This window comes from Eublepharis macularius, chromosome 5 (genome assembly GCF_028583425.1).
Source record: "Eublepharis macularius isolate TG4126 chromosome 5, MPM_Emac_v1.0, whole genome shotgun sequence".
NCBI classification, from domain to species: domain Eukaryota; kingdom Metazoa; phylum Chordata; class Lepidosauria; order Squamata; family Eublepharidae; genus Eublepharis; species Eublepharis macularius.
Window position 1 is genome coordinate 41373701 of NC_072794.1, and position 12501 is coordinate 41386201.

The window sequence follows — 12501 nt, forward strand, 5'->3', positions numbered from 1 at the left end:
AACTTTTTAAACCTATGTCATTGCTAGTTTCCTAAAGGGGTTGAAGAAATCAGTACTATGAAGGAGAACTGTAGACACACAGATGGATTTTGGATTTTTTAGAATCCAAATTCAATACCAAAAGACTACATCCCTGGGAGCATAATATAGATAATCAGAATGCCACAGGCCAAACAAGATCATGTGAAATGATCATAGAATTCTTGACATGGATTCCTGAGGCAAGCTACCAACTCAACGCATCAATTGCACATGATACCGTTATAAACAAACATGTCATATCAAACCAGAAATCTCCCTGTAATAAGTAGATTTTCTAGACCAAGCCTGAAATACCATATATCACAGTTTCAAGTTACTGAAAGACAAAGCTAAGACTACAGAGCAACTTGGAAAGAGAATCACAACAACTGGCATTACTAACTACCACCCGTCTGCCTCCTAAACCATACACAGTTCATTGAGTGGCTGTATTTTTCATGCCCTAGTGAAGCACGCATAGCCTTCAGCCTACTGGCATGTGTCAAGATGCATCCAAATGTCATATTTCTAAAGAAATGCATCTGGTCAGTGTTTATTGAGACCAGAATCCTTTTTACGTGGCATAGGCCAATTTGATAGAGGAAAAGAAGGAATATCGCTTGCCCTGAAACAAAAGTACATCCTAGCCCAGCTTCTATTCCTGATGCAATTTGGAGATGTTAAAAAGAAAAAAGGCTACACATTTTAGAAGGAAAATATTTTAAAATCCCCGATGATAGTGTCACAGTAGGACTAGTAGATAAGGATGCAAATCTTTACACTGATTTGAAGCTCACTGGGCAGCCTTGCACCAATCACACACCCCTGGCCTGTTACTTCAAAGGGTTGTTGTGAAGGTCTATTTTATCTTCACAACTATGCTTTGGAGTAGGTTAGGTCATGTATGCAACTTTTAGCTCCTTGAAGAAATGTATATTACCACCGGAACCTCCTGAGCATCTAGGGCTTTTGCTCCAGAGGTAGGAATTACACACAGCAGAAAGCTTTTTGTGACGAAACAGCCAAGCCACGCCACTTAATCAGGGGCTAGTCTGGTGACTCCATGGGATCTTCCCACAACCAAACTCAGCTGAACAACTAATTAGTGCTTGTGGGACAATAACTTTACATTTCATTCCTTTTAAGAGCATCCCTCACAATCTAGACCTGCCCGGTAACTTAAACAAACCTTTAATCAATAGGATAAAGTTGTCTCCCGCCCCATTAGTACCTGCCCCCTCCTGGCTTTCTGATCATCTCTGTATTTAATCAATATAAAAAATGGTTCAGTTGCAGGTTGCTGCATGCTTTCTCTTTCATATTTCCCGAAATATCTCACCTGTATACACAGACTTAGGATCGGAAGATACATGCATGAAGGCTATGCAATGTATCCTGGGTTTAAAAAGGGCAGGATAAAACTGCAATAGGTCACTAGATAGATAGTTTTCATTGCAAAAAAACTTTCCCATCACACATGAATAAAAAATTAAACTAGGGGTTGGATCACACATGTGGGTCAGCCTTTATCAACTGCAGCATCAAGAGATGACTTCCAAACATGAATGGACCATCGTGGATACATTAAACCAGAGTTGAAAAATTTCATGTCTTGTCAACACATGTTCATTGGAATCAGCTTTCATTGCCCAACCATATTACACTTTAAGTCCTATTTATGTCAATGGGATTTATATTTTTAAATAATTATATTTAGAATTGCACACAACTATTATGTGAGCTGCATAGTTGGAGAATACAATGTGGTTTTGTTCCACAACTGTTGTTTTTCATTAATAGCTTTCTGAGAGTCTGTAATTCTCATCCACGTCTCCAAATTGTTTGGCAAAGCAATTCCATACTTTAGTAATTCATCCAATATTGTCAAAGGGCTGCAAGGATTCAAAATTGTGACTTCAAACCATCCTTTTGATCATAATAAACCTACCTGAATCTTTGTCTGGTTTTTACGCTTTTAGTGGTAGGATTCCAAGTCCAGCATTTTCTTTTCCTCAGCATTGGATGTGACCTTTCAAATGTTGCTTCTGGTCTCACCACAAATGTAATTTCCATTGGCATCTACTGCTATGAAGTATGGATCGGCAAAAGGGCAGGGTTCCAGTTTAAGCTTCCATCAGGCCTCTTTGCGTGTGTGCTGATCTGTTTTTAACCCTGTACAAAAAAGGGGGGGGGGAATATTCTCAGTAAAACTGTGGTTGAAGAGCCACTTTGCAAAGAAATCATTTGGAAATGGGCCCTAATTGCTTAACATAACTAAATCATTTTGAGCAGACCCTGCAGCGGGGTTTGGTGTTCACCAGCAGACCCTTCCACCTGCCAGAATTCCTCACAATATGGAGCCTCTGCTAGGACTCTAAAGAGGTTTCTAACATAGGTTGCAACTTCCCTGGGTCATGCCTAGGTCAAAAGGGTGCAGGCGGGATCCTTCTGCTAAGCCCTGCGTCCTCAGCATGTAGACCACAGCCAGCAAATCGTGAGCAGGTGCAATATTCAATTTGGGCAATGGAAATTGCAGGTCCCATTGCCTGGATTATATATACAGAAGCATATGGGGCTTGTGCTCAAGGTGTGGTGTACATAGCATCCTATCATCTGCCTCCCCACCCTGAGGACTGCAGACTTTTCAGCAACCTTCTAACACTGATGTCTCTACATCATTGGATCATAAAACATAGCCTGTGTAGAGTAGTGGTTAGAGTGTCAGACTAGGATATGGGAAGCCTATGTTGAAAGCCCCACTGCAGCATGGAAACTCACTGGATGCTCTTGGGCCAATTACTCTCTCAGCCTAAACTACTTCACTGGATTATTGTTGGGAAGATACAATGGAGGAGGGAAGAACAATGTTGTAAGCTACTTTGAGTTCCCATCGGAGAGGGTCTGAATGAATAAATGAAAAATGTAACCATCTTCAAGGGTTTAGTTAGTTCAGTACAAGGGACTGCAGATCCAAGCAGCTTCCAAATAAGTAAGATGAATTACGGCGGGATTTCAGGAGCTGTTTCCTGCAAAACAGCATATTTGTGATTGGAACCACCTGGACTTATCTATCCCCAGAGCTACTGAGACATCAACACAATTTGCTCTGCAATACTTCCTCAACCCAGTATTGCAGGATGTCCTGTTTTCATGGGAGTCTGTGGAAGGTCCATAATGTGGTACTGAATGCAAAATTCAGGTTCCTGGTAGTTTCAGCTTTATTTTTTTTAAGGAGGCATTTTATAGCTTTTTGATTGCAAACACAGAGAAGAAGCTGATTTCCTCCTGGATTTCTGGTGTTTGGGGACAGGATTTCATTACCCTACTGATATCTTTGCTCTGTTTGTATGACTAGTAACACCAGGCCTTGTGCAGTTTGTCAAAGGATTCTGATGCAGAATCAACTATTTCTGGCACAGAATCTGGATTGCTCCCATGCAGAATTTTAATTCTTTCTATGTTCAACCCTTCCTAAAACTTTTTCCAATTATGTTTTTATCTTCCTAGTAACTTTTGTGGCCCATACATAGATTTATCAAAAGGCTAGCTATCTAGTCTCCCATAGACTAGCTAGCAAAAGAAGCTCAGAGTCGATGCACTGCACAGGTTGCCAGAAAGCACACTGTTGCAGCTAACACAAGCTGCACTGCTGAAGCCGCTCAGAAAGCAAATACAATAAAACAAAATTAAATCTTCCATAGTCAATGGCCACTGTGAACTGGAAGGAAAATTCACCCCAAAGACATAATAGACGTTTTCAGTGCCTAGGCTATAGAATTAAAAAATGTGAAAGCTTCTCAAATCCTGCAACCCTTGGGCTCTTTGTTTCTTCCTTTCCATTTCCCAGCCAGCACCCCCAATGAAAGGTCATTTGGTCTCTTAGCAAGCTACTGGACCCTATCACCTGCTGTATCATTTGACCTCTTCTATAGTCCAGTTAGAAACTGACAAGATGCTATCCTGGCTGCTCACTGCTGAAGAAGAAATTACTACTGGGGAGGCTTGTCAGGAGGCAGTGGATACGGAATGGCACTGTTATCGCTACTCCATGATCTCTTTTTTGTCATTTTAATGGCATCCATACAGTAGAGACATTGATGGAGTCAAACTTACTGTTTGGCTAGGCAAGTTGATACTTGATCACTGACAGCTGCCCTCCACTCATGTCCCCACCCCTTCAGTCTCCTGCTGGTTGCCAGGACCCTACCCCCTCCCAAACTAGGAGGCACCTGTATTTTTTTTGTTTGCTGCATGGTCCAGATGTGCCCCGGTATCAGTGAAGGGGACCCATGCTTACCTGCAGCTGAAACTAGAGGGTTTTTTTATGACACTACACCAGCTGAAACTAGAGTTGAGCTGTACCTACCTACCTGGATAGCAGCACAATCCAATCTGAAACCCATTGAAATAAACGCCTTAAATTGGAATAGCTCTGCATATGACTGTTTGTTTTCATATGTGTAAAAATTGCCTCACATATTTATCAATCTTCACACTACATATATCACATGGTTAGGATGCTGTTATTCTCTGTATCAGTTTCCTTTTTCTACTTTGCTTAGAGCCAGACTACAAGTGACAGCAACCATGGATCCATCCCTTGGCTGCAACACCATTTTAGAAGCATTTGTAGTTCTTTTAAAATTCTTGTGAGGCCCTGATGCAAGGAGCGTACATAATGGCCCCAGGAGCTCCTGTCCTCCCTACTTTTTCTGGCACTGCAACAGCAGTGGGGGGCTTTTTGTGGCACCTGAAAAGGCACGGTGGTGGTGGGGAGCTCCTGGGGCAGCTGTGCCATGAGTGAACTCCGGATTGCGACCTCATGGCAATTGTAAAAGAACTCCAAATGCGTCTAAAATGGTGTCACAGCCATGGGATGGACCCATGGCCACTGTCACTTATAGTATGGCTCTTACGCCAGCCTCATCATCATTTGCCCAACCTTCTACTTAATCTTCTTGACAGTCGCAATCCATGTGATTTAGTCAATGCTTGTAAATAAAATCATGTGGGTTGCCATTACCAACTGGATTAAATGGCAGCATTAAGCAACAGAATCAAGGACAATGGGCAAAGGAAGGCAGAACTGAGAAGCCACAGTGAGGTGAGCGAACAGAGAACATTGAAGCAACATTCAAAGCAAGTCAGTTTGGGGAATTAGTTGAATCCTTTCAAATGCAGAAATGAGTGAATATGAACAACTATAGCTGACTGGTCACATGCAAATGCTAAATCTTATTTTTGGACGGGAAATAGAAATTGGCAGGGGATGGGGATTATGAGAATGACCAGCTGACATTTTTAAAAAGTGAAACAATTAAATGAGTTTACAAAAAAGGAAGGTGAAAAAAGACCATGGACAGCAACTCTAAGGGTCAAAAGACAAAAAAACAGAGGTTTTAGCTAATTAGTCTGAAATGCCAACATTGTTCAAAGCACCCACACTGTCACAATGCTAATGTTGACCCTACAGTTTGAATATGCCAGAGGGATATAGAGCAAATACTTACTTGGGAAGTCAAATACAAATATTTTGAGATGACATTTTAATTTCCAGCAAGTTGTTTTAACATTTTTTTTGTTCAAATAAAGGAAGCGTATCACTTACCCTTGGAGCAGACCAAATGTCAGATGCTTTGTATGTATTATTTAGGTGAACATCAAAAATGACTTCACTCTCTTCATTGCTAAACAGGAGAAGATATTGTCCTGGGTTATTAGCATGCAAGAAAAAAGGTTAGTGTTGATTATAAAAAGCATAACGATGCAAAAGTATTGATTCAAAGAATCTGTCTGCTGATATCCCCATAACATTCCTTGGAGAATCAGAGTTCCAGCAGGCATTCAAGGGCCAATCCATGGCACCTCCAGTAAAAGGATCTTAAACAGGACTGGAGAACTCCGAATGGTCCTTCCAATCAGCCCACTAGATAGACCAATGAACATTTTAGTTTTACCTATCTTCAAGTCCTATGAGCAATCCTTTTCATTATTTCTCCTTGTTACCTCTTTTAGCTGCTGTAGCACAATGGTTAAGTGGTTGGGTTGTGAATCAGTGCTCTGCTGGTTCTGCTCCCACAACTGCCATGAGCTCAGCAGGTGGCCTTGGGTAAGCCACGCCACTCAGCCTCAGCTCCCCAGCTGTAGTATGAGATAATACTAACATTGACTTTGTTCATTGCTCTGAGTTGGGCACTAATCATTCTAGAAGGGCAGTTTATAAGCGCTAAAGATGGGCATGAAATGGAAAAAGCCTGAAACAAGAGTTTTGTGTTTCGTCGCAATCCACGAATCATGAAACTTCATGAAATTAACACGTTTGTGGAAAGGATTCATTAGTTTCGTGATTGGTCAGAACCCAGGGCATTTCAATGGCCCCCTTCATACCTGGAGATGCCAAAGTTGCAGGGAGACTTCAACAGGCTCTCCTCCACCCACCCTCCCAGTTTTCAATACGTTGATTGGGAAGGGTGAGAAGGGAAGTGCTGCCAGAGTGCATGACTGAAATGGGGACTGGGAGTTGCTAGATCAGAGAAGGACAAAGGACCAGTCATGGTGGAGCTGGGCTAGGAAGACAGAGTGAGGGATAGGGTGGGTGGAGGAAAAAAGGCACCCTCACCCAAAGACCTTCCCACAGCAAGGCCAAGAGATGGAAATAAGAGGCTTCTTTTAGTCTCTTTAAAGCAGCAGCAGCAGCACAATCCCAAATCCTTCCACACACTCTCCCACTCCAATCTCAGCAAAACACTGACATAGATCAGAACAGGAGGTCTGTGGTTGGCTGACAGACCTGCCTAACAGGGTTTACAGGGGTGAGATTGGTGTGCCCATGGCTACAGAAGGCCCACCTCCTTGGTTACCTAGGGGATTGACTTCCAGCTCCTGGCTGTATAGGGCAGAATGGAAGCTCTCCAGATGGCTAGAAAAGCTGCCAATCAAGGGTAAGTAGGCTATGCTTGGGGTTTCCAATGGCAATAAAAGGTCTGGGCCCATTGTTGCCTAGGGAATCACTGGATCGGCACCAGCCTGTCTGAAATTATGGATCATTTATGAAGCTAACAAAACAGGCCAAAAAGTCGTGAATTTTATGATAATTTCATAATAACCGTGGCCCCACAAAACGCTATTTCGCGACACACAAAATGGCCCATTTCATGACGAAATTTGCTTCGTATTTCGATTTGTGTCCATATCTAATAAGCACACTGTTGTTACTACTACTACTACTACTACTACTACTACTACTACTATTGATTCTCTGGCAGACCACACCATACTGAACTTGTTCAGAAAACTATGGTTCAATGGCACACATCCAACCTATGGCACTAGTCTTTGGAAGAGGAGGGCAGTGATTTCTACTGATTTTCCCCTCCCACTTTGCTTCAATACTGTTCCTGAAGGTGAACTGACCCAATCAGGATCATGGTTTCAGGAAGCTGCAGCAGGAGGAGAGAAGTGGAAAAGTCCTGCTTCACAGAGTCCTTGGATGGTTGGATACACCCCAGTGATTCTCTTCTGTTAAAATCTTGCTCCATTGGAAAGGAAAGTTAGCAAAAGGCAGTCACTGGATCAAACTCCATGTTCTATAGGAAGTTTATATGTCACATCAATTTTATTCAAACACGTTTCTGTTTTTATTCTTGTTATTCGTGACTTGTAATGGCCTATGGCTAAACACAATAAACCTTTACTACTAGTAGTACTATAGGAAGTTTAGAAAGAAAGGGATACAATTTTGGGAAGAAAGGGAAATGGGTATGCTTGCCCCAGCATGGCAAATGGTAGGTCCATGAGACAGTTTCAGGTTGGCAAAATGGTGTAGAGTAGGCTTAATACACTCCACTCCTTGCCTTGGGTCCCTGTAACCTCTATTTAAACATTGCTGGGATCACCATGCACAGAAATGCTACTGTTATGCCTGACTGAGCTTATGATAGCAGGAGTAGAAAAGGCCATATGTCCAAGAGAAACGGAACTGGGCTATATAGACAAGGTCCATTCAGCATAAAACAGCTTTGTATATTCAAAAGGCATTTGGTTTGTGGATACTGTAGTGGTTTGTACTCAAGAACTTAACCAGTCCCCCCTCCTATCAATCCACACGTTACCTCAATGGTGTTTCAGATCTGCTTAAAGTAGCACTACTTTTGTGAGGTTGTGATATTTTTTTACAGGACTCCAGTCTTAATTCCTTTATCACAGGGGGGCAAGATCTGTTTTCCTTTGAGCTAGTCCCAAAGCGAATTTGTGACTTATTTTTTTATTTCTGGATTGTGTGCTCTTCTTACAGACCAATACAGGAGCACTCAGCTAAGGGTTTTTGTTTTTTTGTTTAACAGCCAAATATTAGCAAGGCTTTCAATTCTGTTCCCCCATGCACCAGATGTGAAGAGCAGGAAAGAAAATAATGATTCACAGAGGTGATTCTCTGACTGAATATGCTGGTGCAGCCACACATAAACCAAAAGTTACTGGAAATTGATAAGATTTCCAGAGGCTGATTAAAGGATAGCCCCCAGGAAGCTCTGCCTTCGCACAGGCTGCTGATTACAAACATATGCATCCTTCCACAAATTGCATGGAATGGGACTGTTAGTTCCCAGTACTGGAATTTTTTTTTTTTGCAAAAATCTCTGCCAAGTGTGTAGCAATAAATAGACATAGACTGACTTATTCAAACACCCTCAATCCCCATGAGAAAACCTTGCACATGGTGATTCCAGTTTGTGGCCAGCTGACCATGCACCCCCTCCCACAATCATTACACAGAGGATTTGGCATTTGGAATATCCCTATAAAGACTCCAGAGTGAATGCACACACCTGGTTGGGAGATGGCAAGCGCAGGACATGCAAATTATTTTTTCATAGCTACTAGAAGCCTGCCTGACCTGGTTAGCCCAGGCAAGCCCAATCTCACCACAGCTCGCACACTAAACAGGGTCAGTCTTGGATAGTAATTGGATTGGAGACCTCCAAGAAAGACCAGGGTCACTATGCAGAGGCAGGCAATGGCAAGCCACTTCTGTTAGTTTCTTGCCTTGAAAGCTCTAGCAGGCTTACCATAAGTCAGCTATGATGGCAGCACTTTCCACTACCACCACTGCCTAATAAATCGTGCCAAATTGCCCTTTTGCACCAACAGAAAGCTTACAGAACCTAGGCATATTGAATTATAGATGGCAGTATTGTTATTGTGCTGGTTAAGTAAGGTGGTTTATTTTGACCCTGTGCTGATGTTCATCACTTGGTGATGCCAACATCAAGTGACAACTTGCATGGTGAATGATGCCTCAGAGACCCGCACAATACACAGAACTTTTCTATCACAATGTCTTCCAATTCTCAAATTCAGCAGCAAGAGGAGAAATTAAGGGATGACAAAACAACTGATACTACACACACACACACACACACACACACACACACACAGCTTTGTTCAGTAACAGATCTGTATAAATTATCACCAGCAAAAACACTGTGCCTACATTTTTTAAAGGCACAAACCTAGTTCTTGTTGATGGATTTCATGCAGAATTTGTAAGAAGACTGACAACCTCTAGGGATTTCTTGCTTCTAAAAAAGCTGCTGCCAGCCATTTTTTTCCCTTGACTGATGAAAAACCACAAAGACTCTCTTCTGCTTTAGTTGCATACCAGCTAACCCACATCATAACTAGCGGCATTGCTGAGGTTTCTGTTGTTGTTGTTGTTCCTTGTCACATCCAATAAAAATCCAACTGCCTGAATCTGATATCGTTGCTTTTCCTGTTATGATCATCATCACAATAAAAGCAAAGGGAGTCCTGGGTGGAAAATGGAACTCACTCTTCATCTTTGCGCAGTAATACTTTGTAAGAGCAGGACTCAGGATTTCTTCTTTGGCCCATGCAGAATGTAAAATAGCAGCCATAGATTGGATTTCCCATCCAAAACTGGGGCAACATTTTGTGTTAATTTTTTTAAAAAATAAAAATAAAAATCATATACTAGATCCAGTCAAAATTAAGCACTTCAAAGCCCTGAAGGATTTCAATGGGCTGAGCACATTTCAACTTCTTCCATTGAAACAAGCGCCTGTCTTTTGCTGATATGATACCAGCCTTCAATTTTACCTGTAGTGTGAATGATCTGGCTTTTCTAGCGTAAGTTCCACAAGTCGAATACATGTCTACCTATAGGGATGCACTAATTTTCCGGCTTGCCTCTTCAGAGTGCAACATGATAAACAAAAGAGATTGCATTGCATAACATACTATTGAAAGGGCAGCTGAGGCATTGGTGCATGGTCCATGGTCCATAAGTGGCCACCATCCTTCCTTTCCCCATATCAATGTAAGGAACTGAGAGACCCAGCAAACTCCATGCATGGACCAATGCTGAAGGCCATAGTAGAAGAGCTCCTACCCAGGAGTGATATGGCAGGCTGCACCTGCAACTCATAGAATCGTTGCATTGCTGCAAAGTAACTGGATGTGCATCATACCCCCTGTATTCAAATAACTCTAGGATTAGCTGGAGTTGCCAAGAGGCATCAGCCCAGCTCTTTGCAGTGCTACATGACTCCGCTGCATAATGGGCCTGAAGATTCTCTCAGAAAAACATGGCAGGGCTCTTCTGAGAAACTGCTAGAGAAATTTATTAATTTGCCCAACTGTACTTTTGTCAAGTGCCTTGACTGAGCCCAGGAGACACTATCAGCTGCTCCATTCTCCTCTTCCCCCACAGGACAGCAATTTCCCTTCCATGTATTACCTGCCATGGCTAGCTTTGCATTGTGGGCAATCAGACTTTCAAGATACCATGCTTTGCAAAGGATGCTCCAGTTCTTAGAGGTTTACTAATTCTCCAAACATACAGCTAACTCATTTTTATACTGAATTCAAAGCACATTTTCTGCTATAGTCCTTACAACTACCTGGCAAGGTAAGCCAGTATAATCTCCAATGTTATAGATACAGATCTGTGATAGGAATATTTAAGGCACGGGCAAAATCTGAATCATGGACTTCTTTACAGCCCAGCCTCTGAGCCACAATGTTGTACTACTCAAAAAGGAAAAGACCCTTGTGGCATGCTAGGCATTCAGTGAACAGGAATTAAATAGTTGCCATGGGGAAAGAGATTCTAACACAAGTAGTGACGTTTTAATATATTTGATCTTTTGATCCCTTCATGAATATTTCTACACTGGCTCAACTCCCAAGCTTTGAGGGCTATGACAGATCATGAATTAAAAACAAATAAACTACAGCAAGATAGCCATGTATCTAAACTGAGAAGTGTCCGCAATGCATCTAGGGAGCAATGGTCTGCTGACAGTTGACAACATCACTGCAATCCTAGCAGGAATAACTCAAAGGGATTTCCATCTTTGTAGCACCCTCTGTTTTTTGTTAGTTGGACATGTGACAAGCAAGCTTGCTGTTGTAGCTGTCAGGCTTGAGAGATGACTAAGTAGATGTGATTTCCAACCATTCCTGCCTCTTTCAAAAGATTGACTGAGGATCAAAAAATACCAACATCAGTCTGGCAGTCTGGATGCTGCTGTTTAGAATGGGCAACTAACTGCATCTGTCATTTGTTTCTTGTGAATTGTTTGCATTTTGTGCCAGACGGAGGGTGTGTGGTGTCCACTTCACATCAAGCTTCATTTGCGGCTTTTGTCAGGATAGATGGTGCTCTGGTTTCTTTTTTTTTTTTTTTGAAAAATTTTTATTGGGTTAGAATCCATTATTTCCACATTTACATTCAATTTTCCCCAATTTTTTCATCTCTAACCCCCTCCCTTTCCCCCCCTTTTTGTTGACTTCCAACAGCTTTCCAACCCTTTGTCCCCTTTCCCTTACTTTTATTAGCTTCCTCTATCTAAAACAAATATATATTCTCCATTATTCTAAGCAGTACATCCTTAACTATTTTTAACATTATATGCCCAAACTGTAAGTCTTTGTTTCCATCTTAGATAAACAATTTATCCCAATTTTTCAATTTCAGATATTTCTATATATCATAAACCATATAGATCATACATTCGTTTATATCAAACAATTTGACTTATTCTCTATATATATTACTCATTCTATCTTTTTATAATAGTTCTATATATCTCTCCTCACGTAGTCAATCAATTTGACCCATCTATATCTTCAGACATTCAGTTTGGTACAAAACTTATCAGAAAAAAAGAAAATATTGTTAGTTAATCGCTCCTTATATTTAGTCCTTATAATTAATTATTTTCTCTATGTTCTGTTTGTTAACCTATATATATCTATATATATGTCAATCTATTAATCTGACTGCTTATTAATTCACATTTATCTCTTCTCCCCCCGGTAAAGTCTCCCCCCTCTACTTCAATACTTCAGTAGTTCTCAAACTGCCACAGTTTTCCTCCCACCTCCCATTTCTTCTCCAGGTATTGTTTCAGCTTCTCCCAGTCTGTGTTGAACTGCCCTGAGTCCAGATCTCTCAGT